The following is a 27,470-nucleotide window of genomic DNA, read 5'->3' on the forward strand; positions in this document are numbered from 1 at the left end:
ACATGACAAAATAATAATTTATAAATTATCAAGGGTTCATGAGGGAGGGGGGAGCAGGCAGGGAGGGGGGAAAATGAGGACCTGATGCCAGGGGTTTAAGTGGAGAGCAAATGTTTTGAGAATGATGAGGGCAATGAATGTACAAATGTGCTTTACACAATTGATGTGTGGATGGATTCTGATAAGAGTTGTATGAGCCCCTAATAAAATGATTTAAAAAAAACTGGAGGGAATCATAGAAACCCTGCAGCCCAAAGCTGTCATTTCATAGGTAAGGAAACTGAGGCCCACAGAAATGAAGTAACTTAATCAAGGTTACAGGTCACACAATTATTTCCAACTCCCAAATATCCTGGTTGTTACACTAGGACTGTACAAGAAATAGCTGTTGACACATGAAATCTAAGAACAGTAATGGCAGTAGAGATACCAGGAGGGTAGGGGGAAGGTATGGGGAGAAGGGGAGAAAGGGGGAACCAATCACAATGATCGACATATAAGCCTCTCCCTACCTTCACCCGAGGGGACGAACAACAGAAACATGGGTGAAGGGAGACAGGAGATGGTATAAGATATGAAAATATTAATAATTTATAATTTTCCAAGGGCTTATGAGGGTGGGAAGGTAGGGGAGTGAGGGAAAAAAGAAGAGCTGATACCAAGGGCTCAAGTAGAAAGAAAATGTTTTGAAAATGATGGCAACATATGTACAAATGTGCTTGATACAAAGGATGTATGGATTTTTATAAGAGCTGTAAAAGTCCACAATAAAATGATGCTTTATATATATATGAGAGTACCTCAGTGTTTTTGAATGCTCACAATTTTGTGGCCTCTTCCCATTTCCATCAATAGATTTTTGTGTTTTTGACCCAAAACACAGTGAGAATGAACTAATTGGTGAAAGTAAACAAACTCTCCAGCACTCAACGTTCATTTAATCCACAAAATATATATTGAGTCTACAGTGTATGTGTCAGGTTATTTAATCTCCAAGGAATATTTGAACCCTGCTACCTATGAACTTGGAGCTGCATGCTCATTTTGCAAAGGCACATAGGGCTATCCAAAATCACCCAACCCCTCCCTTCTGGTAAGCCTGGAGTGGTGCCTTTATACATCTCTCGGGGTGGCCCTGCCAGGTCCTGCAAACAACATAACAAAATAGCCCTACTATAACATCGACGAGGTTTTGAATGTCTGCATGGAAGCTGCTTTCTTATCCATGATCTCAGCTAGTTCTGGAAGTAACACAAAGAAACCACTGTGTTAACTTTACCTTTTTAGAAAACATAAGGATACAGAAGTTTGGGCATATTTATGAAGTCAATCCAAGGATACAGAGGTAATAAAAGCTGGAGCTGAGGTTTGAATGTAGGTAAATTGGACTCCAAAGACAGTATAAGTTTCTCCATTTGCTAATTATTTTTTTAATTCTTCAGGAATTGTGTCAAGAGCAGCTAGCCAGTCCGACCTGGGCAGCTATTACCCTTTAGAGTCTTTGAAGGTGGGACATGCTTGGCCATTAAGATATCTCTCCTCCTCCTTATCAACCAAGTAATCTTTCACCTTAATCTTAGGTATTTTTATTTTCTGTATATAAACCACAAATTCATTTATATTAAGTTGATTCTGACTCATGCCAACCCCTGTGTATCAGAGTACGTCTGTGCTCAGTAGGGTTATCCCATGTCTGAGGTTTTGGAAATCACTTGCCTGAGCCTTTCTTCCGAGCTGCATCTGGATGGACTGAACAGTCTCACCTTTCGGTTTAACAACCAAGTGCATTAACTCTTTGCACCACCCAGGGACTCTCTTCTGTATAAAACAGGACATTAGTAACACTAATACTTTGAGTATGGCCTTAGTCCAATACCCGATCATAAGAAGCAAAGGATAGTAAGATGTAAAAATGGTAGAGCAAGCTGTAAAAATGGTAGAGCAAGCTGTAAAAATGGTAGAGCAAACTGTAAAATTGGTATAGCAAGCCTGGGACTAGTTCCTAAAAATGACAGAAAAATGCAGAATACAAATACAAAACAAAGCAAATACAAAGAACAAATCCGTGAGGCTCGAGCTCCTGAGAAAACCAAGTCACCCCACATGTTCTTATTGATCAAATGTCAATCAATGTAGGCCCATTTTCCTGTTCCACTCAGGCAGAGTGAGAGGGCGGTGGAAGCCTCTGCTTCTTATTACTAACTGCCTGGCTCTCTCTGTCATTCCTCGGGGGACTAGTTCCATAATGTCATCATCTTTCAGCTGATGTCTCTGCATCCAATTATCACTTCCAAACTCTTCTCCGACATCATTCTCATTAGCCCCTCTAAATTAATCTGATTCATCTGAAGCTATTAACGGAGATATGGCAGGTATCAGGAGTTCATCTACTCCTGGGTAGCAGGAGGTCTTGGAGAAGGGCCCCTTTCAGCAGAGGCCAATTTTTTTGCCATCATATTGATGTCTGCTCATCAGCTGATAATTCTCTATTAGCCCATCAAGTTCAGCTTTTAATAGCCAACCGTATCTGTGACCGCAATGCAATCTGGGTTCCTTGGTACCTTGGAATTCTTTAAACCTGCTTGATTAGCCACCTGAGGTAAATGGCTCAGTCATTTTAAGTTTTATGAAACATCTGTGCACTTCGATCACAGACCAGACTAAGGAGAAGAGGGCTCTGGAACCTTTCTCCTCAAATTACTCAGGAAACACGTACCCCGAGATTTTATGTGACATCATGTTCAGACAGCGGGAGAGGCAGTTAGTTAGGTGTGTCCAAAAGGTCAAATGAGGAACTTGGTTAATTTCTAAAGACAGTCAGGACAAAGTACCTCAAACTGGGGGGCTTAACAAGGAAGAAATGCATTTTCTCACCATTCTGGAGGCTAGGAGTCCCAAACCAAGGTGGTGAAAGGACCACGCTCCCTGTGAACACTGTAGAAGTCGTTTTCTAGCGTCTAGTGTTCCTTGGCTCGTGGCTGCATAACACTGATTTCTGCCTGTCTTCACGCAGCCGTCTTCTCTGTACGTCTACCTGTGTCTCATGCGCTTTAAAATAATTTTTTTTTTGCCGGTCCCAGAGGCGTTTATTGGGCAGACTGGGGAGGGAGGTCTGAGCCTACAAGAAGGTGTTGGGCTGCGTGGTGGTGAAGCGTGGCTTGTGCTGGCGTTGCAGGACTCGGTGGGCCAGTGGGAACTTGATCTTGGACTCATGGAACTGCTTGACCGCATGCCGGCGGCACTTGCTGGCCGCAATCTCTTCCACCTTCATGATCTGGATGGAATGGGCCTGGGCTCGGTGCCGAGCACCCATGTCGCGGTAGCACTGGGTGACGGCGCCTGCGGTGGTCCAGTCCAGGTACTCCTGTACATGTGCTGGGGTCGTAGTGCAGCCAGATGCCAAAGTCCTTCACCCGCAGAGGGGACTTCTCGAACACCTGTCCGCAGTACCCAATCTCCCCAGAAGACTTCTTCATCTTCTTCAGCTGTGACACAAAGTACCAGACGCGGGACTTGGCGACGACGTGGTTGGGGGCGAAGATGCGCATGCGGTAGAGTGGCGGTGTCCAGCACTTGGGGGTGGGCAGGCAGCGGCCCACCCCGTGTACTCATGAAGCGTGCCCGAGCCCTTCACGGCGGACCTTCCGCTCTCGTCCCGACCCGCAAAAGGTAAAATAATTTTAAAAAATCATTTCATTGGGGGCTTTTGACAGCTCTGATCACATTCCACACATCAATTGTATCAAGCCTATTTGTACATATGTTGCTACCATCCTTTTCTAAACATTTACTTTCTAGGTGAGCCCTTGATTTCTAATGAAGACACTGATCATTTTGGACTAGGGGGTTCACCCTGCTCCATCTGATTCCACTCCTCAAATGCTGAGCTCATGTACACTAACCAGTCACATTCTCAGAGATGTTATTTCCAGCTAAGGTCACATGCATGGAGGCCGTGAGTCAGAGCTTAAACATACCGGAGGACACACACCAAGCCAAAGCAATCATCAGTTCCAAGATTTTATTTCCACCAGGAAGGGAATCGAGTCGTGCTGGCGGTTTCCAGGTGGATCATTTGACAACCAGTCAACCGGTGGCCTTCTGGTCAATTCTGTCTCATGGTGACCACTTAGCTCAGTGGTTTTCAATGGCTGGCTCTCTGGAAGCAGATTATCAAGTCTTTCTTCTGAGGCTCTTCCGGATGGGCTCCACCCTCTGGCTTCTCAGTTATCAGCAGAGCCTCTTAAGCAGCTGCACCACCCTGAGGTGACCACCGGAGGTTGGCCCCTCATGGTGGTATCTTGTGAAACAGGACAATGCCATCGATGTAGGCCTTTCTCTGCCCTTGAAGAATATGGGTGGGCGGGCACACGCAGGATAACCTCACAATTCTTTTCCTTTGTAAGTTTCTCTCCCTTTCCCTCTTCCTCACCAACTCTGAGTACATCTACTTTTGACATCCCATATGAAACTCAGCTGGCTAATAAGCACACAGGAAATTAAAAACTCCCCATCGCTAGGCACCCAGGAGATGCAAATCAGAACCACTGATGAGATATCGGATACCCTCAACAACAGCCCGATTTTTAAAACCCCCAAAAACAAAAACAAAGAAAACAAACAAAACCAAAAAAGAACAAATGCTGGCGTGAGTGCAAAGAGACTGGGACTCTTGCACACTGCTGATGGGTTTGTAAAGATGCACAGTCATTGTGGAAAGCAATATGGTGGAATGCAAATCCCAGAAGACTGCACTACTTCTGCTGGGCACAGAGAGCCATAAGCTCTCCCGTGCTCATTGCAGCACGGTTCACAATAGGAAGAGGCTGGAAACAGCCCACATGCCCCTCCATAGAAGAATGGATAAAGAAACCTCTGGTACATACACCCATTGGAACATGTATCCCAAGAAACAGTGATGAAACTACGAAGCACCTCATGATGTGAATGGATCTGGAAACCATTATGCTGAATGCAGTCAGCCAATCACAAAAATCCAATTAATGTATGAGTCCACTCGTGTAAGGATAAACCCCAAGACAAAGGCAGGCATCTGTTCTCAAGTCATGGAATCTTCCAATCCAGTCTCCTGAGCAGTGAGGCAGTGTGCCTGCCTTGTGCTCAGGGATCACTCATCACCCTCTTATTTACGTATCTTAAAAACTAGCTCCGCAGAGATGTCTCATGATGGGAGAAGAGGAGAGACACAATCCTATCACCTCAAAATCAACAGACATCCATACAAGAATAGCTAGTGAATCTTCCTGGCAAGTGGAGTCACAAGGTGGGGACAGGGTGGAAGAGGGGGGAGGGGCACGTCTGTCTTGGTAATCACATTTCTGTTGGTGGGTAAACTGGGTGGAGCAACCTGCCATTGGGGAAAGAGCTTAAGGGTACTTCTGTAGATCCCCAAGGTGAGAATTCGCTCATCTTATGTTCCAGATCCTGTGTCTGATGATCCAGGCTGCGTGCTACAGCAACGGGTACTTTAGACCCTGTCCTTTCGAGGTACACAACGTTCTCCATAGGACATAACAGAAGGATCCAATTTGGAAACAGGTGGTGTAGTGGTTACACACTGGGCCGCAATCGACATGGTCAGCAGTTTGAATCCATCAGCAGCTCCATGGGAGAAAGACTGGGCTTTCTACTCCCAGTCACAGTTACAGCGCTGGGAACTCACGGGGAGTTGCTGTGGATCAGCACCGACTTGACGGCAGTGAGTACTAAGTCAACTGGGCTTTGCTATCGCAGATTTAAGAAATGCATACTCCCTTAGACTGAAGACTGACATGCTCTATGGCGGGAAGAAGACGACTCCATCCCCAGGTGATAAATTTGCAGGGCATTAGACTTTGGTTCCCATCTCTTGTTTCCATGGTGCCCAGTGAAAGACAGCCCTGGGCTACCATAGATCCTACTGCTTTCATGTTCTTTGCTTTAAAAAAAAAATTTTCATTAAAAAAATTATTATAAATTGGGAATTAATACATATATCATTCCATAGTTCAATCACATCAATCAGAATCAGTTTCCAAGCATTCTTTTTCTTCCTGGACTCCTTGACATTGTCTCCCTTTTACCACCCCCTACCTATACTGTACACCCCACCACCACTGTACCCACCCCCTGAAACACTTACTCTACTTGCTGTCCCTGTAGGTTCATCAATCTCTAGGGAGGAAAGTGGTTACTAACGGGATGTGTTGGAGAGATGACTACAGAAGATCAAAGGCATGACTTGAACAGTTAAAACTGTGTTAGTTGATTACCTCCCTCTGATGCATGCTGGACCTGATTTGATATTCAACATTTTCTGTATTTTTGTTTTGTTTGTTCATATGAGGGTGTATCTCAGAGGTGCTATGTCATTGGAGGTTACCCTCATGAAGTTGTGTTATATGTTTTATGTGTTTCAGTATATCTGCTTTTTTTTAAGGGCATGGTTTAGTTGTTAGACATGATCTGTCTTTATGAATGATTGTTATTAAAAGTTTTTCCCTATCTCCACCCCTAATTGTTTGTTTAAATAGTATCCATTCATTTATGAGTTTAATCTGTACAAGTCAACAATCAAAGTATTTTAGTCTAAATAGATTCCTATACAGTATACTTTCCTTCTCTTACCAACTATAAAAATTATATACCAATGACTAAATTAATGGCACTCTCCATAGAATTACCACATGCTCCATGGGAATGATCTATAATTTTATCCAATAAAATGATAATATTGTTTCTAAAGCGAACCAGGGACATATATAAACCATAGACTGATGAGACAATTTTGTGCTTACACTTAATCATAGTCCTAATCTAGGAACATTTAGTTCTGATGACATGGTCTTACTCGACACTTGCCCTCATGAAGATATCACTGAAGATATGGATGTGTGGTGAAGAAAGAAAGAAGATGGTACCCAGTTATCAGGAGAAAAATGGCATCTGGGTTCTTAAATGCTTATCTTCAAACAAGCAGCCATCTAAGTGAGGCATCAGCTAAGACCACACGGGAGAATCTCAGGAGCCTATGTGATCCAAGAATTGTAAATAATAAGAAGCTAACCTAGAGGAGGCAATAGTAGTAGAGCCTAAATTCTGAGTACCCCATTTGCAGAAGGCTAAGAATAACAGTGAAAGCCCAAAACCCATTCACAGGGTTCCCCATCCAGATGAAGCCTGTGGAGAACCTCCCTGCCCATAGACCAGAGATGTGAATACCCTGGTTATCAGACAGAGCGCAGTGTAAAGCGAATGATTGCAGGTGTATTGTGCTTAGATGTCATCGAGTCAGTTCCGATCCATGGCCATCCTCTACACAACAAAACGAAGCATTGTTAGGCCTGCACCGTCCTCAAAACCGTTCCTGTGCCTGAGCCCATTGTTGCAGCCACTGTGCCAATCCATCTGGTTGAGGGCCCTTTTCTCTGCCTCTCTACTTTACCAAGCGTGATGTCTTTCTCCGGGGACTGGCGTCTCTTGCTATGTCCAAAGTATGTAGGACAAAGTCATGCCATCTGTATTAGTCTGGGTACTTTGGAGAAACAAATCCACAGCGACTCACGTATAAGAGAGTTTTATGTATAAAGGGTAAGTGCATATCAAGAAAACATCCCAACCCAATGCTGCTCAAGCCCACAAGTCCAACATTAACCCATTAACCCAACACCAGTCCACAAAGTCCTCCACCTCACAAAACAGAGGCAATGATGCCGACTGCGGGAGGAAAGCTGAGTCAGTGAACGTGTAAGCATCTCAGCACTGGCAGGGGTCTCCACACGGCTGCTCCAGCACCCAGGGCTGCATCAGGATAGATCCATGCGGCTTCTCCTTGGGGATGTCTTGGAGGAAGTCCATCTTGCAAGCTGAAGCAGGGAACTGCTAAGGCAGCTGCACCCGATACAACCATCACAAAACAAGAGACCCGAGAACTCGAAAGGCGAGGCTTCACCACCCATTTATCCCTCCGCCTTTCAACCAGCCCCACATGTGATTATCGGCCAGGCTGGCACAATTAACTAACTCACCATCCTTGCCTTCAAGGAGCCCTCTGGCCGTGCTTCTTTCAAGACCGATCAGTTTGTCCCTTTAGCAGTCCGTGGTATTATCAATAGTCTTCTCCAGCACTATCACTCCAAAGCATCGACTCTTCTTCCATCTTCTTTACTCAATGTCTAGCTTCCACATGCATATAAGATGCTGGAAAATACCATGGCTTGGGTCAGGTGTGTCTGAGGTCTCAAAGCAGTTGGACTAAAGGAGTAAGGTCATAGCAACCTTACTATGTGGTCTCTCTTTTAATTTGTTTTACATGTGTTCCAGTTTTTAATATTTTCTGCTTTCATTTCCATTGAAGTTTTTAAATTTCATTTTGTCATTGCTGTTAGTTTCTAACAGTGTTACTTCTCCAAAACAGATTTGTTCTTTTTTCCTGGTGGTCCATAGTATTCTCAATATATTTCACCACATCACAACTAAATATATCAATTCTTTTCAGTTTTTATTTTGAATGTTTTTATGTATATATAACTTAGGATATAGATAAATATAGATATCTAGATATCTATATCCTAGTCACGCTAGAGATAGTGACTGGATTAATAGATCCCTAGGGCCATGGCAATGAGAAGGGGGGAAATGGGGAGCCAATAACAATGAGCACAAGACAGAAGAAAATGTTCTAAAGCTGGTTGTGGTAATGATTGCACAACTCTGTAATATGACTCAACTAGTGGATTGTATGATATATGAATTACATGTCAATAAAACTGTTTTGAAAATGGGTGTTTTCTGCCCTAAACCAAAAGTAAAGCTAACTCTAGTCTTCCCCTAGTATAGCACAAAGGAACCTGTTGTCATTGAGGTGATTCCAACTCAGTGACACTATGGAACAAAGTAGAACTGCCAGATTAGCTTCTCAGATTGTCACATCTCCCTTCCAAGGAGGGACTACAAGAATGGGATGGCTGACCTTCCAGCTATCAACCAAGCACTAAACCATTGTGCCCCCAGACTTCTCTATGTCATTGTTGATGGCATCACTTCAGGCGTGACTCATAGTGACCCTATGTATAACAAGATGAAGCATTGCTTGGCCCTGCACCGTCCTCACAATTGTTGTGATATTTAAGCCCATTGTTTCAGACATTGTGTCAATCTATCTCATTGAGGATCTGCCTCTTGACTAACCTTCTACTTTTCCGAGCATAATGTCCTTTTCCACTGGCTGGTCTCCTCTGATAACATATCCAAGGTATGAGAGGCAAAGTTTTGCAAGCAGTGCTTCTAAGGTGCATTCTGGTGTTATTTCTCTAAAACAGATTTGTTCTTTTTCCCTGGTGGTCCACAGTAGTCTCAATATATTTCACCACATCACAACTAAATATATCAATTCTTTCCAGTCATTCTTATTTATTATCCAGATTTCACAGTTGTGTCAGGCAACTGAAAATACCGTGGCTTGGGTGCACTATAGTTCCCAAAGTGCAATTTTTGGTCTTTTACACTTTAAATAGATCTTGTGCAACAAATTTGCCCAGTGTAAGCCATTGATTTCTTGACTGCTGCTTCCATAACGTTGGGTGAAGTTCCAAGTAAAATGAAATCAATCTTTCTCCTATTTATCATGAGGTTACCTGTTGGTCCATCTGTGAATATTTCAGTTTTCTTGACATTGAGTTTGAATCCACCCTGAAGGCTGTAGTCTTTGAGCTTCATCAGTAAGTGCTGCATTTTCTCTTCAGTTTCCGCAAGCAAGGTTGTGTCATCTGCATATGGAAGGATGTTGATGAGCCTTTCTCCACTCAGGATATTGCATTCATATAATCCAGTTTCCCAGAAACTCACTGGGGCAGTTCTGACCTGGCCTATAGGGTTGCTTTGAGTCGGCATGAACTCCATGGCAGTGAGCGGGAATCCATCAGAAGTGGATAGTCTAGTCTTTCTTCCTCGTCTGGAAGCTCCAGTTCAACCTATAGATCATGGATGACCCTGCTGGCACTTAAAATACCTGTGACATGCCTCCCTGCCTCACAGCAATGTGCAAGTCACTATAGCACAACCAACTGACAGAGAAGTGGTAGAGGTTTCCCTATAGATCATACGTATTGAGTTTTCCAAACGTAGAATTGTCCCACTTCTGCAACATTAAATCTAGAAAAAATCCCTACTTCCCAAAGACCTTCCCCCAAATTCAAATCCTAGAACAGGCATTTTCTAGTACTCTTTTACTGAGATAGCCTTGTGCCTTCTGCTTTTCTGCCATGGGTAATAAACCCAACATGTTTAACTGCAGTTAAACCCAACATGTTTAACTGGTAGTCTGCGGCCGAAGGACATTGGTGGGGAGCCAAACCAAGCCACACTTTAAACTGCAAATTACAGTTTTAAATGCTTCACAACTATTATCTTATTGAATCTTCTGACAACCTAATGAAGAAGATTATAGGTATTATATTTTTTCCTGATTAGAAAATAGGCTGTGTGGTTAAATGAGTTATGTAAGTCCAGGCATCTATTAAATATTGCAACCAGAGCTGGAGTGACGTCATCTTCTCGCTCCATTTTCAGCGTCCACCCTCTACTCCCTGGGTTAGTCATAAAGACAGAATTACTTCTTAGCTAGTGCTTTACCAAAAAGGGACTGCGGTGAGAACTAAATGGAGCTGATGGAGGGCACCATGCTGTAAGACCAGGAGTAGCTTCCAAAGGTACCAGTTTGAATCAAGATTTCTGAAGTTAGAAATGGAGGTATATCATATGATCCAGGACATCCACTGCTAGGTGTATATCCTAAAGAACGAAGAGTCATGACATGAGTAGATATATACACACTCATGTTCACCACATTCTTTATAATAACAAGATCGTGGGAACAATGTAAATGCCGATCAACAAAAGAAAGCATACATGAACAGATATGCAAAAGTGCTCACTATTAATAGCTCTCTGAGAGATGCCAATAAAAACAATGAGACATCAGTTTACACTGCCAATGATGGCATGATTAAAAACAACACCAACAGAAATGCTGGAGAGGGTGTGGAGAGATTAGAACTCTCATACACTACTGGTAGATTTGTAAATAGCTGCAGCCATTGTGGAAAGGGATACGGTGATGCCTCACACAACTGGGAATAGAAACTCCATAAAATCCAGCAACATCAATGCTGAGTATTTACCTGAAAGAAGTACTAGCTCTAACAAGAACAGACACATGCACTTCTGTGTTCATGGCAGCGCTGCACACAATAACAAGAAGTTGGACTCAGCCCAAAGTCCATCAGTAAAATAATAGATAAAGAAACTTTAGTGGAATATGTACTATGCACTGCTAATTAACAATGATGAAGCTCAAAACACCTCATGGTATGGATGGAGCTGGAGAACAATTATGCTAAGTGACATTAGTGAATTACATAAGGATACATATTCCAGGAGACCACTACTACAGGGCTCAAAACCAAGACGAAGACTTAGAGATCAGAGGGAACACACTTTGGAGGTTCCCAAAGTGGAGGAGGCAAGGGTGCAAAGATTAAGCAATGGACTAGACAGTTGACAGGTATTGACTCATGTGTAAGGAAGTATAGAGATCCATAAGAGGGGAAAGAGAAATCAGAGGAGAGGGCTGGCCCAGGATACAGGGCTCAGGGGGTGATTAATGAGTGCTTGGAGCTGTTGAATGCAGAGGTGATGGTCTGAGATGTCCCTCCTCCACAAAATTCACAATAAACAATCCATTTATTAAAAGAAGAAAAAGAAATGCTGACGGTGGAGGTCCTCCAGGCTATTTGACTAAAAAAAAAAAAAGGTCTAGGATTTGCGAGAAATTTGAATCTCGAGTTTCTGTAATTGTCCACCATCTATGTTTATTAAAAACATAAAATTAAAATCTTAGCAAAACAGAGTCCACTGCTATAAAGAAAGGAAAACAAACAAGTCAGACAAAGACTTTCATGCCAAAGGGAAGGGGCTCCGAAGGTTAGCAGACCAGGAAGGGCAAGGGAAGGACGATGAAGCAGTGGAGGCGAGGGCTGACCTGTGCTAACCTGGGGGCAGGGGAAGATGGTAAAACCCCAAAGGGAGAAGAGAAATCACAGTGGGGTTGGGTAAGGTAATGGAGGATTTGACCATTAGTTTTAACTGTTCAATACAAAATGGATGATCTGAAATGTAAGCCCCTACTTAATTCATAATTAAAACATTGTTTAAAAAAAACAAACAAAAATGCATGGATAAATTATAGTACGTACAAATAATAGAATTCTTCAGTGAATAATGATGGGTCCTTGAAAAGTTTTTCAACACAGAGGAAACTGGAAGACATTCGGCAGAGTGAAATACCTCAATCTCAAAAGGTCCAATATCACATGGGACCATTAGTGCAAAAGGGAAAACCATGGGTTACACACAGAAAGAAACATTCTTTGATGGTTACTGAGGATGAGTTGGAGGAGGGAAAGTCACCAGCTGGACAGTAGACATGTATTAAGTTGGGTGAAGGAAAAGGCGATACACAATAATGGAAGATCAGCCCAACCAAGACATGACCTTGGCAAAGGACGACATTGGAAGTACATAAGAGTGGAAGGTCATAACAGTAAATATTATTACATACACAACCCTGTAATGACAGGAATAAACAATCATTTATAAGTGGATCCATATAGTAAACTGAACAGGTGTGGAATGGCATATGGAAGTACACTCGTGAACCTGAGCTTGGCAGAAGATATTTATATATAGGTATTTGTAGATGCTGCAAATATATTCATATATCTATATCTGGCAGCATATAGTGGGCAAAGTTATGAGAATTTCTTAGCCATAATAAAACACCTTTGGGGAGTAGGTCACTGGGCTTGAGGTTTAAGACCCTAGTCCTGAGGACATCTAGATCAATTGGCATCTCATCGTACATAAAGACCATGTTCTACAGCCTACTTTGTAACAACTGGAGTCTAACACGTTTGGGAGCAGCCATCTACAACACGAGTATTGGTCTTTTTCCATCTGAAGCAAAGAAGAGTGAAGACAATCGAATGCTCAAGAAAATCATTAGATCAAAGGCCTAATGAACTACATGAGCAGCCATAACCTCCAGTGGCCAGAGACCAGAAGACCTAAATGGTACCCACTGCTCTAATTAGAATTATCATGAAAAAACCTTGACAGCGTGGGAGCAAAAGGGAGATCAAAATTCAGATTCATAAAAATGACCAGACACTGCTCTGAAAAAGATCGGTGGAGCCCCTGAAATGACGGTTCTTACAAACTCTTCACATCTTGAACTGAACCCATTCCTGAGAACACCTTTAGTCAATGGGGAAGGCTGTATAGTGAACAATAATATCCAACCAGAAGAGACCAAAAGGGTCAAAACCAGGGTTCAGAAGGTAGAAGGGGTGGGAAAGAGGCTAAGTGGAAACTCATCACCCAGAGAAGAGTACTGTTCCATTGAGGGTATCAAAACTAGTGTCACAAACAAAATGTGTACAAATTGTTGAATGGGAAATATTTTCTATGTAAATTTTCACCCAAGTCATAATAAAATGTCCAAATATTTTTAAATGAGGAAATAAAATAGTTTAATAATTTTTTAGAGCATGACTTTGAAATATTTGCCGTCAAAATGTTAAGGATAAAATAGAAAATAAATTACATAGTTGTTGCAAGTGACTTAAGGCTACCATCTCAAGTTCCAATACACTCCACAGAAGCTTCACCAATGTCCGTTCATTCATCTGTCCATTTCTGTGTTTCTGGGTCAAAGAGCATAGAGCCAGCATTTCAGATTGGCTTTCAGGCTAACTTGTTGGGATGCTGATGGCAAAATTAACCTCAGAACTGTATGAATGTAATGCATTGATGGTGTCTCCTCAAAATATATATTCCTCTTTGGTTAGGCCATGATTCTCATTATGATGTAATTATTCTCCATTTTTACAATCTGATGTAATTATCCCCTGTGTTGTGAATCTTCAACACTGTGATCATAATGAGAGCCCTGGTTTCATAGTGGGGCATGCACTGGGACCCAAATTCAGCAGTTAGAAACTACAAGTCCCTCCTCAGGAGAAAGACAAGGTTTGCTACTTCCGTAAAGAGTGACATTCTCAGAAACCCAGGGGCCGTTCTACTCTGTCCTATAGGGTCACTCTGAGTCAGGATCAACTCAATGCCAATGAGTTATGATTTCAATCAGGTAGAAGTAATGGCAACTATGTTAATAAGGCCCCACTTGTCTCTCAGTTTATCATACTTTTATGGCTTGTGTGTTTATGTGATGCTGGTATGTCACTGATATTTTCAATGTCAGCAGGAGAACTCAAAGTGAACAGGTTTCAGGGGAGCTTCCAGATGACGACTAGACTATGAAGAAAGAATAGTGTATCCACTGCAGAAGAATTAGCCACTGAAAATCGTTTATGGATAGCATTGAAATATTGTCAGATCCCGAAAACCTAATGAACAGAAGCAGAACATTGTCAGAGCTAATGCCGGAAGGGTTGGAGAGCACTCAGAATATGACTGAGGAAAAGCTGCCGGGTCAAAGTCGAGTCAATCAGAATGGAACAGACAGAGTCAAACCTGCAGGAGCAAATCCTTTGGGGCCTTCCTTTGCTGATGGGACATGACTCAAAATGAGAAGAAACAGTTGCAAACACAATTTCATAACTGGAACCTGGAATGCACATAGTATGAAGGTAGGAAAACCGGAAGTTGCTGAAAATGAAATAGATGACACACACAAAAGCAATATTCTAGGAATTAGTGAGCTGAAATGGACTGGTGTTGGCCGTTTTATATCAGGAAATAATAAGGCGGAGGAGGCTGGGAATGACACAAGCAAGAGCAATATCACTGCAGTCATCAACAAAAAGGATATTTCCAAGACACATCTTGGTGTATGTCTGCGATAGGAGAATATCTATTCCCATACAAGGAAATGCAGCCAATACAACTTTTATTCAACTCTATGCAACCACTACATCTAGTGATGATGAGATTAAAGAATTCTACCAATATCTTCAGTCTGAAATTGGTCAGACACCCAATCAAGAAGCATTGGTAATTATTGGTGAATGGAATGCAAAATTTGGAAATAAAGAAGGGTAGTTGGAAAATATGGACTTGGTGATAGATATGAAGCTGAAGATTGCATTAACGAATTTTGTAAGATTACGGATTTCTTCATCGCAAATACGTTTGTCTCAACAACAGGAAGGGTAACTATACATGCGAACTTCTCCAGATGAAATATACAGAAACCACATTGACTTTATCGTGGGAGGAGACTATGGAGAAGCTCAATATCAGCAGCTAAAACCAGGTCAGGGCCCAATTTTGGAACAGATAATCAATTCCTCATATGTAAGTTCAGGGGGACATTGAAGAAAATTAAAACAAGACCATCAGAACAAAATATGACCTTGATTCTATCCCATTTGAATCTCAAGAACATCTTGAGAACAGATTTGATGCACTGAACACTAAGGACAGAAGACCTGATGAGATTACATCAAGAACATCATACGTGAAGAACATTCAAAGGTCACTGAAAAGTCAAAAAATATCAAAATGGACGTCAGAAGAGACTCTGAAACTTGATCTTAGTGGTTGAGTAGCTGAGACAAATGGAAGTAATAATGAGATCAAAGACCTGAACAAAAAAGTTCAAAGAGCTGCTTGAAAATACAGAGTAAATTATTATAACTAAATGTGCAAAAACCTAGAGTTAGAAAACCCATAAGGAAGAACATGCTTAGTACATTTTAAACTGTAAGAACACAAGAAAAAATTCAAGCCTTGCGTAGCAATCTCGAAAGATGCTATGGGCAAAATATTGAAGGATGCAGGAAGCATCAAAAGAAGATGGAAAGAATTCACCGAATTGCTGTACCCAAAAGCTGACATTTCACCACTTTAAGAGATGGCATATAATCAAGAACCAATGGTACTGAAGGAAGAAGTCCAAGCTGCGCTGAAGGCATTGGCCAAGAACAAAAGCCCAGGAACTGATGGAATGCCAACTGAAACGTTTTCACAAGCTGATGAAGCACCAGAGGCAATTACTCATCTATGCCTAGCTATCTAGAAGATAGCTTTGTGGTCAACTGACAGGCAGAGCTTCATACTTGTACTGTTTCCAAAGAAAAGTGACCCAACAGAGTGGGGAAATTATAAAACAATATAATTAATATCATATGGAAGGAAAATTTTGTTGAAGATCATCCAATACTGGTTGCAGCAGTACATTGACAGAGAGCTGCTGGAGGTTCAAGCTGAATTCAGAAGAGGACGTGGAACAAGATATATCATTCCTCATGTCAGATGGATCTTGGCTCAAAGCAGAGAATACCAGAAAGAGGTTGACTTTTGTTTCATTGACTATATACATTCAATGCAGAGTTTTCTTCAACTGTGTGGATCCTAACAAACTATGGTTAGCTTTGAGAAGCATGGGACTTCCAGAACACATTGTTGTACTTTTGTGGAACCTGTACAGGGGTCAAGAGGCAGTTGTTTGTACAGTGCAAGGGAATACTGCATGGTTTAAATCAGGAAAAGTGTGCATCAGGGTGGTATCCTCTCATCCTATTTGTTCAATCTGTCTGTTGAGCAAATCATCAGACCAGCTGGATTTTATGAAGAAGGATGGGAGGAAGACCTTGGTTGGTGATGAGTCAGGACAGACTCAAAGGCATCTAACAGACAATAATGTTCATGAGGCAAGATGCAATCTACAGGTTTAGCTTGTATCCTGAGTCTGTTGCATTTGAGATATACAAAGGTTTAAACAAGAGAGAAGAGCTCAGAAGAATCTAGTACCACCAAGAAAGAAAACGAAGCCTTGTCCTAGAACTGGCACCCTGATATCTGACTTCTAGCCCCCCAAGTTGTTAGAGAAAACCTTTATGTTGGGTTAAAGCCATCCACTTGTGGTATATCCGTTATAGCATCACAAGATAACTAAGACAGGGCATCAGTGGAGTAGGTTACAATGTTCCCTTGGGGCTCCCCCGGATTGGGAGGAAGGTTTAGATGCTAGTTCTTTTTTGGATGCAGGCATTACATGGGGTTCTGGAGCTTGGCTGTCTCTGGACCCGACTCCTGTCTGGAAAAGATCTTGCTGCTAAGAGATATGGGCTTTAACAGCCTCCAAATTGACCTTGACTCTAAGCCGTTTCAAGCCCAACATTCACCTCAAGGGCAAGGACAAGTCAGAAGATGGAAGTCTGACTCCTTGTCCAGGCAAGCTCCTTTGAACAGATCTGCTCATACATACAGAGGAAGGCAGTGTCTTCTCTCACATCTGGAATTCATCTAGACCCCAGGGGCTTTGGTCTTGAAACAGCAGACAGCTACTTTAAATAGAACAAATGACAATTGCCAAGGACTACCTGGGTTGACACAGTATTTGCTTTATAGTGTTACTTTAAAATGTGTAACAGAAAAGTGGGTATAACGTCCTTATGCTTGTCTTTCTTGCGTGGCCATTAAAACCCAACCAGGCGATGACAATGGTTATTTACCAAACGGATACAAACACATGTACAAATCCAGATCATTCAAATTAGCAGCATCGCGTCAAGGTGATGGGAGGCTCTATCTGTTGTACAACATTACTACTCAAACAAACACATCAGGGACTGCTCCCATGTAACTTCTTCAAAATGTGACATGCACACGTTATAGATTGTGATGAGCCAGGCCTGAGAGTTTTCTCTAAGCCAACCGCTGCAAATCCTTCTCCTGCACAGGTTCCCTGACTCCCATGGCCACTAGACCTTCAAGGGCCTGGACTTTCACCTCATTGCTTCTCTCATGTATCATAACATGAAAGCACCATTCTTTGTGATGACTGAGAACTTAAACACAAATATGGAGCTCAGTGTCCTCCTTTGAGATCATCATCAGCATGAAAATGACATTCAAATCATCACAAAGAATTCACCCCATCGCACCCCCTCCCCATCAAAAACCCAAACCAGTTGTCTTTGAGTGGATCCCTACACGTGGCAACCTGTGTGAAGACTAGACCTGTGATTCATTGGGTCTTTAAGGCTGTATCATGTTAACATATTGGAAGCAGATGACCAAGTCTTTCTTCTGAGGTGCCTCTAAGTGGGTTTGAACCCCCAGCCTTCAGGTAAGTAGTCAAGCTCCTAACCACTTGTGCCATTCAGGGACTCCAGAGCACTCACAGACCTTGGTATATCCATGTACTTGAGTTACAGATAGGAAAGAAATCATCTGTTTTTTCCCATTTCACACATTCCATCTGGTCTCCCTGGTTCTGACTTTTGCTAGGCTCCACCCCTGACCTCAATCCCTGACCTAAGAATCGATTTCCCACCACATTGGACCCCACTGGCCCTGTAGCCAGGGTGTGGGCAGGGAGCCTCCTAGACTCTACTAAGAAGCAGTGCTGGCAGACCCTGCCCCAGGGCCAGGAATGACACTGGAGTTTGTCCACAGCAACCGCCTTGCCAACATCATCTGTTCAGCCACATCTGTTCCTGTGAAGAACACTGGCTTCTCAGTGCATCTCCCTGAGGTATTCAAAGACACAATAGGCTATTAAAACCATTCTGCCACCAGACTTGAGCTCATTTGGAGGAGCATCTGTAGGCTGGGATCCAATGTTCCTGTCAGACCACCTCTACAGCAGGGTGTGGTCTGCTTTGGCTGGGCATCACGTCGGATAGGGCAGGCCAGTAGGAGGCAATGGTGGCCTGACAGGTAGGTTGCTGGACACCTGGGTGCCAGGCCCCTTCACTGGCCTTCATGTAGGCTCTGGATATGGAACAGCAGAGGAAGCCCGGGCCCCGTAGGGGACATGGAGAAGCTATTTTCCAACAGCTTTGGGAAGATGTCAATGTTTTAATAACCAGCATGGTCAAAGAGGCATGTATGTGCCACCTGAACAGCGATCCTCGATCCTTGTATAACAAGAAGGAGATGAACCTCAGCCTTGGCATAACAAGGAGTGTTTTGCCAGGAAATGGACACTTCTCAAGCCCTGGATTTGGGTATTACGGCTGGACTGAGATTGAGAGGTAATCACGTCCTTTGGAACATTGGCAGGGACAGGATAGCCAGCATTTCACACCGTCCATCAACTCCGTCTGACACAGCCATCCGGCCCCCGGTGGATGAGGAGAGTAGAAAGTGACGATCACAGGAAAGAAAAGAACTTTCCGTTAGGCTGTCTTATAGAAGCACAAATCATTTCCAAACAAGCAACATGGATGCTAATTGAGAAGCAGATGTCCGACTCCTGGTCTGGAACGCCAGTTTAATCACGCACATCTTCGCAAGGAGCAGCTCCCAGGTACACTGAAGTGTACCGCGACGACGGCTAACAACAAGGCCACATCACGCTTACGGTCCACCTTCCACTGGCAGTCATTCTGGCCCCTCCATTATCATCCTCACGACAATACCGCTTGGCCAGTAAAAGGAGCATCTGTCAGGACAATGCACGAATCCCAAAACAGTCCAGTTCTAGGAGCGCCGGGGTGTGAATTACACAAATTGCCCATCAAGTCCATTGTTCCTTTCTTTCCTCTGATCAATTAAAAGAGGGGACAGATATAGTTGAGACGTCTAAGCATGATCAGAGCAGGACCAAACGTTTTCATATAAATATGGATGGGGGTTCTAGCGTCTTTCTAATAGCAACGGCCAGAGAGCTCCGAGGCAGCATGAGGCAGTGGGAAGCACCTTGTCTAGGTGTCCTGAGCCAGATGCTTCCAAACAGTGTGTCCCTGAACCCTCTCCCCCCACAACCTGGCTGAGCCTCAGCTGCTTCTTTAGTAAATAGGAATAAGCCATTGGTTTCCTCGGGCCTGTCGGCTGCAAAGATGAATAATGTCACAAAAATGAAACCACACTTGGTCTCTCAAGCACATGAAAATCATGCCTTGGGGTGTGTGTGTGTGTGTGTGTGTGTGTGTACATGTATGTGCCAGAGTGTGCACACAGCACATACACATCTCTAAAAACCCTAAGTCTACAGCGGAATGAACTCTGCCCTAGGAATCAGAAGACCTGGGTTTCCATCAACTCCTTTGCTATGTGAACGTGGACAAGTCTTTTGAAACACCTGGACTTCCATTCCTCATTTGTGAAAGCACAATTTAGACAAATTCTTTCCAATGGCCCGTCCAGGTCAAAGAACTCTGGTTCTAACTCAGAATGTGAGTGCTGTGACTCTCCCACAAACGGTGGAGAGATGGCCCATCGTGGGCCTAGTAAGACAGAATGACGCAGGGGTCTGGGAGCACTTTCTGCATCGTGTGCTGCTCAAGGAAGCCCATGAGATGGACAAGGAGAGTCCAAGTCTTGAGTGACACTCAAGGTAGGCAGGCGTCTCCTTTCCTTTCTATAACCTGTACACTTGAACCTTTCTTCCTTCTTGCTCTGTCCGTTCCCTCCTCTTTCCTTTTGTAGCCCACTGGCCTCTCTTCCTGTTCTTGTATCTTCAACTCTTAGATTTTTGGCCTTCCAGAAAGTTGACTTGGGTCATTCAGAAATGGCTGGGGATGGGTGCCGCTATGTCTCCAAGCTGAGCCAACCACTGGCTCATTTGCCCTTAAACAGGTTGTGGGTATGGATGTGAGTCATCAAAAATCAAGGTCCCTTTAATAGGGATAAAAGTCATTGATGGTGATTCAGTAAGGGGGTGAAGGAGACTGTTTGGACCTGTAAATACAGGAAGTCCTTATTCACCGGGCACAGAGAGAGGCCTGAGAGCACTGGTCATCAATCGGGCTAATAATAATTCCAGGCTTCGAAGAATCTTTCCTCTGCAATCTCACTCCTCTTTCTCCTGTTCCTTTTAGGAGCCTGTGGTGGAGAAAGTGAGGCAGAGAGAGGAGAAACTTATACATCAAGCGACTCTCTGTGGGCTCTCTGATGTTCACAACTGTTTTCTTGTCAAACCATAGTGAAGGACAAAGCGATGACCACTGCAGCAGGAATGGACCTTGCTAGACAGCTCCTAGAGAGCCCTACTGGTGCAAATGGCTTAGTGCTGACTACTAGTCAAAGGCTGGCACTTTGAACCCACTCAGAGGCTCTGTGGGAAAAAGACATTGTGGTCTGCTTCCATAAAGATTGTAAAATAGAAAACCCTATTGTGGTAGTTACATCATCTGGCATCAATTTGAGACTTGAGAGGATTAAGAGTAAAGGGGTGGAGTCTGGCCTGTCAATCAAGATATAACCAGTGAGGCCTTTGTGGGGGCATGGCCTTCTCCTGAGAATTCTGGGAACTCTGTTTTTCCTCCTTGGAGGCTGGAGACACTTCTCTCTCTTTTCACTCCCTTGGAGACGCTCTACTGACAAGGCACTACTGGCACTATGCTGATAAGACTCCATGCCCTGGGAACTGGGGAAGCCACATGGACCTACCCCGATGCAGCCTTGGGTGCTGGAGAAGCCACGTGGAGACCCCTGAGATGCTTACAATGCTACTGGATTCATGAGACTTCCCACCCACTGGCCTGTGATCTTCCTGTCAATGCATATGTTTCGTGAGTCTGAAGAGGACCTTATAGATTGGTATCGGACACATGGGATAATAGTGGACTTATGGGCTTGATCTGGACTGGGTTGGGATGCTTTCTAAATGTACAATTACCCTTTATATAAAACTCTCTCTTATACACACATGAGTTTCTGTGGATTTATTTCTCTAGTCTACCCGGACTAACACATCTGTGAAGAAGTTCTACTCTGTCCCACGGGGTTGCTATGAGTTGGAATCCATCAGATGGCATCTGACGACAAAACAGAAGAGTCCTTGAATGAAGGCGCTACGGGGGAGAGGGGACAAGGGTATGCTATATATTAGTGAACCAGGAGCTTCCAGTTCTCACTCCACGCTTCTATGCTCGGCTGGAGGGTGCTGGAAATTATGAGAAGGAACATGAAAAAAACAGAAATGTGAGATGATCGTGGTGGCATCGTGGTTATGCATTGGGCTGTTTACCTCAAGGTCAGTAGTTTGAAACTACTAGCTACCCCTGCAGGAGAAAGAGGCTTTCTACTCCTGTGAAGAGTTACAGTGTATAGAGACTTACAGGGTTGCTGTAGGTTACTGGCCCCATGGCAGTGAGTTTGAGGGGCTAGAACAAGATTCTAGGTAAGCAAGAAACTGTGTCTGGACAAACCAAAGGCCATTTTCATTTTAAAAATGTAGATTTGCAAAGGCATCTTTAAATAACTTTGGCCCAAGACTGGCCAGTTGGTTGTTTCTTTTTTAAATTGGTTGTAGATCAGGCAAAGCATGGGTCCCGAAGGACAACAGAGGGCAGGGCCATCATATGATTGGGGGGGGCTCCGAGCCTTTTTGCCTTCCTGGGTCCTTCTTTCAAATAAGATATTAAGATTTGTATTTGTGCAACTGTATTGCTAAAATAAAAATGTGTTAATATACTAAACATCTTATTTGACCTAAAAGTCCATGGTGTTTTTTTTTAACCTGAATTTAAAACTAATAAAAGCATTTTCACAGGGCTCAAAAATTATTGTGGTTCTCAGCACTATGCTTTCTGGATAAGTTGGCCTGAGAGCAGTATCTCCATCCTAGGGCTACCATTTGCAGTAGCTGACCGCCTTGGACTCCCCAAGCTTGCCCAGGTCAGGCTTGCCTACATTCACAGGACAAGCTTCAAACCACTGGTTTGAGCATCTAGATGGTGGGGGTACTCTGCAATGGACGTTTTATGGAGAGCAAATATACTCCTGACAAGTACTTTTTTGCTAAGGCATCATCCTAGTTTTACAGACTGAAGCTCAGAGAGGCCAGGTCATTTACGCAAGGTCAAGTTACCAAAGAGGACAGAGTCAGAATTTGAACTTGGTTCTTAGTGGCTCCCCTGTCTATGATTTGGCCTCCCATGTCCTCTGGGCTACTGCTGAACGGGAATTCTGTAGATCAAAGGTTTTCCTGTATATAGAGCTGCTTGAGAAGCTTCTATACTTTTTCTCTTAGCACACATTTAAATTAGTAAAGAGGCAAGGGTGATGATAAATCCTTAGGAGAAAAATCTAAAACCAAATTCTCTGGAAGGCAACAGAAAAGCCCTTGCAAGGTGCACAGGGCAAAAAGAAATCATCTCCAGGTGATTTATGTTCTAGTCAACTACATGCATGTGCTGCTTATATGTTCGCCCCGTATCATAACTTTTGAGTAACTGTCTCCAACGATACCAAGGCAGCTACTGAAGGCCAGCTGGGTCACAGGCCTGGCCACCCATCACTGTCCCTGTGCTAACAGTGGGTTTTCTTGTATGGATTTCCAAATGGCAGTGTGGTGTCTACCAAAGAAAGGCTGCATGAGCAGTCAATGGGGGTCATTCTGATTCTTCCCTAGGACACTCTGGATCAAGAGTCAGTGCATCAAGCCTCTGAGGGCCAGGAAGCCTGACTTTGGGTCAAGTCTTAGGTTTGCACTGGGGCATGACCATGGACTAGTGGTTAACTGCCTCAGTCCCTTACACTCTCTGATCCGAACTCTCTTGCTAACACATAGAATCCAGGACAGATAAACCCCTCAGGAACAATAATGGGAGTAGTGATACCAGGAGGGTAGGAGGAAGGTGGGGGAAGTAGGGGAACAGAACTAATCACAATGACAGACACACTAACCCCCATCCTCCTGCCCCGAGGGGCACAAACAACAGAAACATGGGTGAAGAGAGACAGCTGATGGTGTAAGATATGAAAATAATAATTCATAATTTATCAAGGGGACACCAGGGTGGGGGAGGGAGTAGAAAAATGAGGAGTTGATACCAAGGGCTCAAGTAGAAAGAAAATGTTTTGAAGATGATGATGGCAACAGATGTACAAATGTGCTTGATACAATGGATGGATGGATTGTTGTAAGAGCTGTAAGAGCCCCCAATAAAATGATTTATATATATAAAAAATTCATTCAAATGCCAGCCTTCTGAAACACAGGTTTTAGGAGGTTTACATCAAACAATGAATGTGAATGGGCTTTAGGGGCCACAATGTGTTTTCTAGATGTTTGGTACACATGCTCAATGGCTTGACACACTTCTCCCTATCTGATCAGCCCTGGATACTTGAGCATGAGCGAGCAAGACTTGCCTCCAGCTCTCAAACCCCACCCCCCACCACAATCAATCCAGAGCTGGGCTGCCAGACAATGCAATAGATTACACTAATTTGTTTTATTTTATTTGACATACTTGGAATTAAGGCTTTTTGAAAGTTCTATGCAAATATATGTAAATGGCCATTTTTTCCCCATGCAAAATAATGTGCAAATACTGTCCCTTGGCTGCCTTAGAGAAGTCTGACCGCCAAGGGCTGTTGATACTCCTACGGGCACAAGAATCAGGCAGCAGATTTTAAGCTTCCATTATCCTTGCAGGTGAGGGAACTGGGGGTCGAAGGGTGTGGCTTCGTAGCTGGGTGGTGGTTTTGCCTTTTTCAGGCATCAGCCGGTCTTGCACCAGAGAAGGAAAGGCTCTCACTCATCTTTCCTTCCGCAATGATGGCGCCAGGTACTGAGCCACTGGGAGGAGAGGGGGGTGCCAGCCTCTCAAGGATCTCACTGACTGCCAGCTGCCTGTTAAAACACAGCTGGGCCATCCGTTTCCCGGCATAATCACGGACAGTGTCTCATTCCAAATTTGAGTGAAGTCCAATGATCGGAGCCAAGCACAACGCAGACCTTTCCAGTAGACTCTCCCCTGCCTTCCGTTGCTGCCTCTGCCTTTCTCAGGACCTAGTAGTTTTCACGGTTAGTATTTATTTTCCCCCCGAAATCTGCCTGGCACTTTCAGCCCTGTGCTTGGGGACTGCTTGCCTCCCAAGGACCAGGGAGCATTGAATCCAGGCTTCTGGCTCCTGTCAGCCGACAAATGAATGCTGGTGAGCAGACAAAAAGGGGAGGTTGTGTGGCTCCATCCACCCTCAGCCACTGAGGAGAGCAGCTGAGCCCTGGGTGGTCCAGCACGGTCCATTCATCCAGCAGCCTTGTTCTACAAATGGGTACGTCAAGGCCTAGAGAAGGGAAGAAACTTGATCAAAATGCCACCGTGAGAATAAGAATGTGAAGGTCCTTTCTTGATAGCTAGTGCGGTGGTGAGCGCGGCTCCCGGTCACAGGTACATGGGTCTGGGAAGGTGGACATGGGTTGGTCTACCACTGAAGGATCACCTTGACGGTTCAGGCAACCTGTACTGACGGCGTTGCCTGTGTAGAAACTTGTGAGGGGACACTGGAGGGGACCCTAAAGATTTCTGAGATCAAGACCGCCAGTCTGGAGATTACACTGCAGATGTAATCTGCAGGAGCCTTCTAAATTGAGAGTCAGGGGAGGAAGGAGGCGTGCACTGACCGGAACGGTTTCACTCCTACGCACCCCCTGACATCCCTCTGGGGTCTAGACAAGCAGTTCTCCAGCCAGGCTGTACAGGAACCTCACCGGGGGAGCGCTGGAAGCCTATCAATGTTCAGACTCCACCCAGGATCCATTCCATGGAAGCTCAGGGGGCTGGGCTGGGAGGAAGGCCTGGGCGCTCATATGGTAAATGTACCTGCAGGAGCCAGGCGGTGGACAGGTGGCGTGAAGCTCCCTCTTGATGTCCGCAGACCTCTTGGAGTCCTCTGATTTTGTCCACCAGGCAGTTCATCCCGTGGGGAGTTAGCCCTGGAGAGGCCCCTGGTCTCCTCCTGCCTCTGGCCCCGGGCTGAACATCCCTTAGCCCCACCGGAATCTCTAGGCCAGGGAAGCCCTGCTCCTTATCCCCACGGTGCTCCCTCTGGTCTCCTGCAGAGGTTCTCTCCAGCAGGTACACCAGCACCTGAAGCCTGCACAGCATCTGGGTAGGATGGGGGCAGAAAGTACGTGCAGAACAGGGCTGCTGACACACGGTGCCTTTGCCACGTTGGGAAATTATTTGGAGCAGCCCAGCAAGCAGTGGCTTCAGGAGGGAAAAGAGTTTATTCTAATGCAGGCCAAGATGACTGCCCCCAGTGGATGAAATAGAATGGAATCGGTCCCGGCTTGCTGAGCACACAGAAAAGAAAAGATAATGGAGTTAGACCCTGTCCTTCTCCACCGCCGTCTGTTTGTATTAGGTGATGGCACCACGCAATGGCATCTTGGGTAAAAAGAGGGTGGCTGGGGAGCACCACAGAGGGCTCACTTGCATACAGATGGCCCCTTTCAAGCTCGGAAACCCAGAGGCGCAGGCCCTCTGGGTAAGCTTCTTCCTAACAGGAAACTCACCCGCAGGTGTAGTTTTTGGTACCTTTGCTAGAGAGAGCCTTCCCACGCTCAGCATTTCCCATGCTCTCAGCTGCTTGGATGTGTGGGTTTTTCCGCCAGAGTTTATTAGGGGAGGGTGGGGAGAGAGTGATGTCGCCTTGGACGCGATTTCAAATTTGGCAAAGTGAAAGGGTGAACCGGCGTGGATGGAGAGCCCGGAATGGACCTGTGTTTTGAAGTGACAAAGCAGAGCCACACTCTGGGTTCCTGGTATTATTGTTTGCTTTATACGTGCACGACGTATTCTTCTTTCCTGGGATGCTTGCTAAATATTTTCATGCGATACCACACCGACTTATTTTCCCTTTGTCTGTCACTGCTAGCAGACACAGTTTGAATCAAATCTCTAACAAAGAGAGAAGGGCCCAGAACCTGCTTATTTGCCGCAATGGCTGGAAACCTTTTTTGATTTTCCAGGAAGCCACAGAGGGCGCAGGGTTTCTGGAGTCCACATACTTCATATGCGAAGCAATTTAGGAGGGAGGCTGCGTTGGTTTGGCTGATAATGTGAGTTCATTTGCAATTCTCTTCTCTTCTCCACAGACTTGAAAATGAGTGCTGAAATGCAGAGAGGGGTGTGTGTGTGTGCGCGTGGCTCCTGGGCTAGTTAAGCTAGAGGGCGTGTGCTCCTCTGTCTACAAGCCTGGGAAGGGACGGCTGGCCATGCATCATATTTTACAGCTGTATTTGCACAGGTGGGAAATAAGAGTGTCATCGCAGAACAGCAGACACAATGATATACGTGTTTGGGGGCATCTATAGAGCACAGTGAATCATGCAACACGCGAGTCGGCCCCACTATAAGTCAATCCACAGTTCCTACCAAAAGCTTCTTAGGTAAGTGGCGAGGCTGGCTTTGGATTACTTTGGAAGATGAAAAATATCCCCATGTTCATTCAGACCACTAACACAGCCACGAAGTGGAACAGCAACAAATCCTGAAACCAAAGCGTCTCGAAGTTAGAAGAACCCGTATGCTGGTCTAGCTAGGCCACCCATCCACCCCCGCTGTGCAGGCTGGAATCCTCTTTAGAACAGGTTTGAGCATTCTCCTCCACTTCTGAGCTTCAGCCATTCTACAATGGGGATTTCACCTGGAGGGGGCACCTGGCCTTCTCGAACTTCACCAGCAAAGTGAAGAGGGGTG

The 27,470-nt window shown here is 44.5% G+C and overlaps 1 protein-coding gene and 1 pseudogene across 1 annotated transcript in view; both read right to left on the reverse strand.

The window, feature by feature from the left end:
* The window catches only part of ALK (ALK receptor tyrosine kinase), a 689,240-nt gene that overhangs the window by 290,899 nt on the left and 370,871 nt on the right, over positions 1 to 27,470 (reverse strand). The gene's annotated exons all lie outside the window — the stretch shown is intronic.
* Positions 3,119 to 6,287, reverse strand: LOC105979386 (annotated as a pseudogene).

Source organism: Echinops telfairi, unplaced genomic scaffold (genome assembly GCF_000313985.2).
Source record: "Echinops telfairi isolate 266 unplaced genomic scaffold, ASM31398v2 ScPeMD7_10;HRSCAF=50, whole genome shotgun sequence".
In the NCBI taxonomy this organism is placed as follows: Eukaryota; Metazoa; Chordata; class Mammalia; order Afrosoricida; family Tenrecidae; genus Echinops; species Echinops telfairi.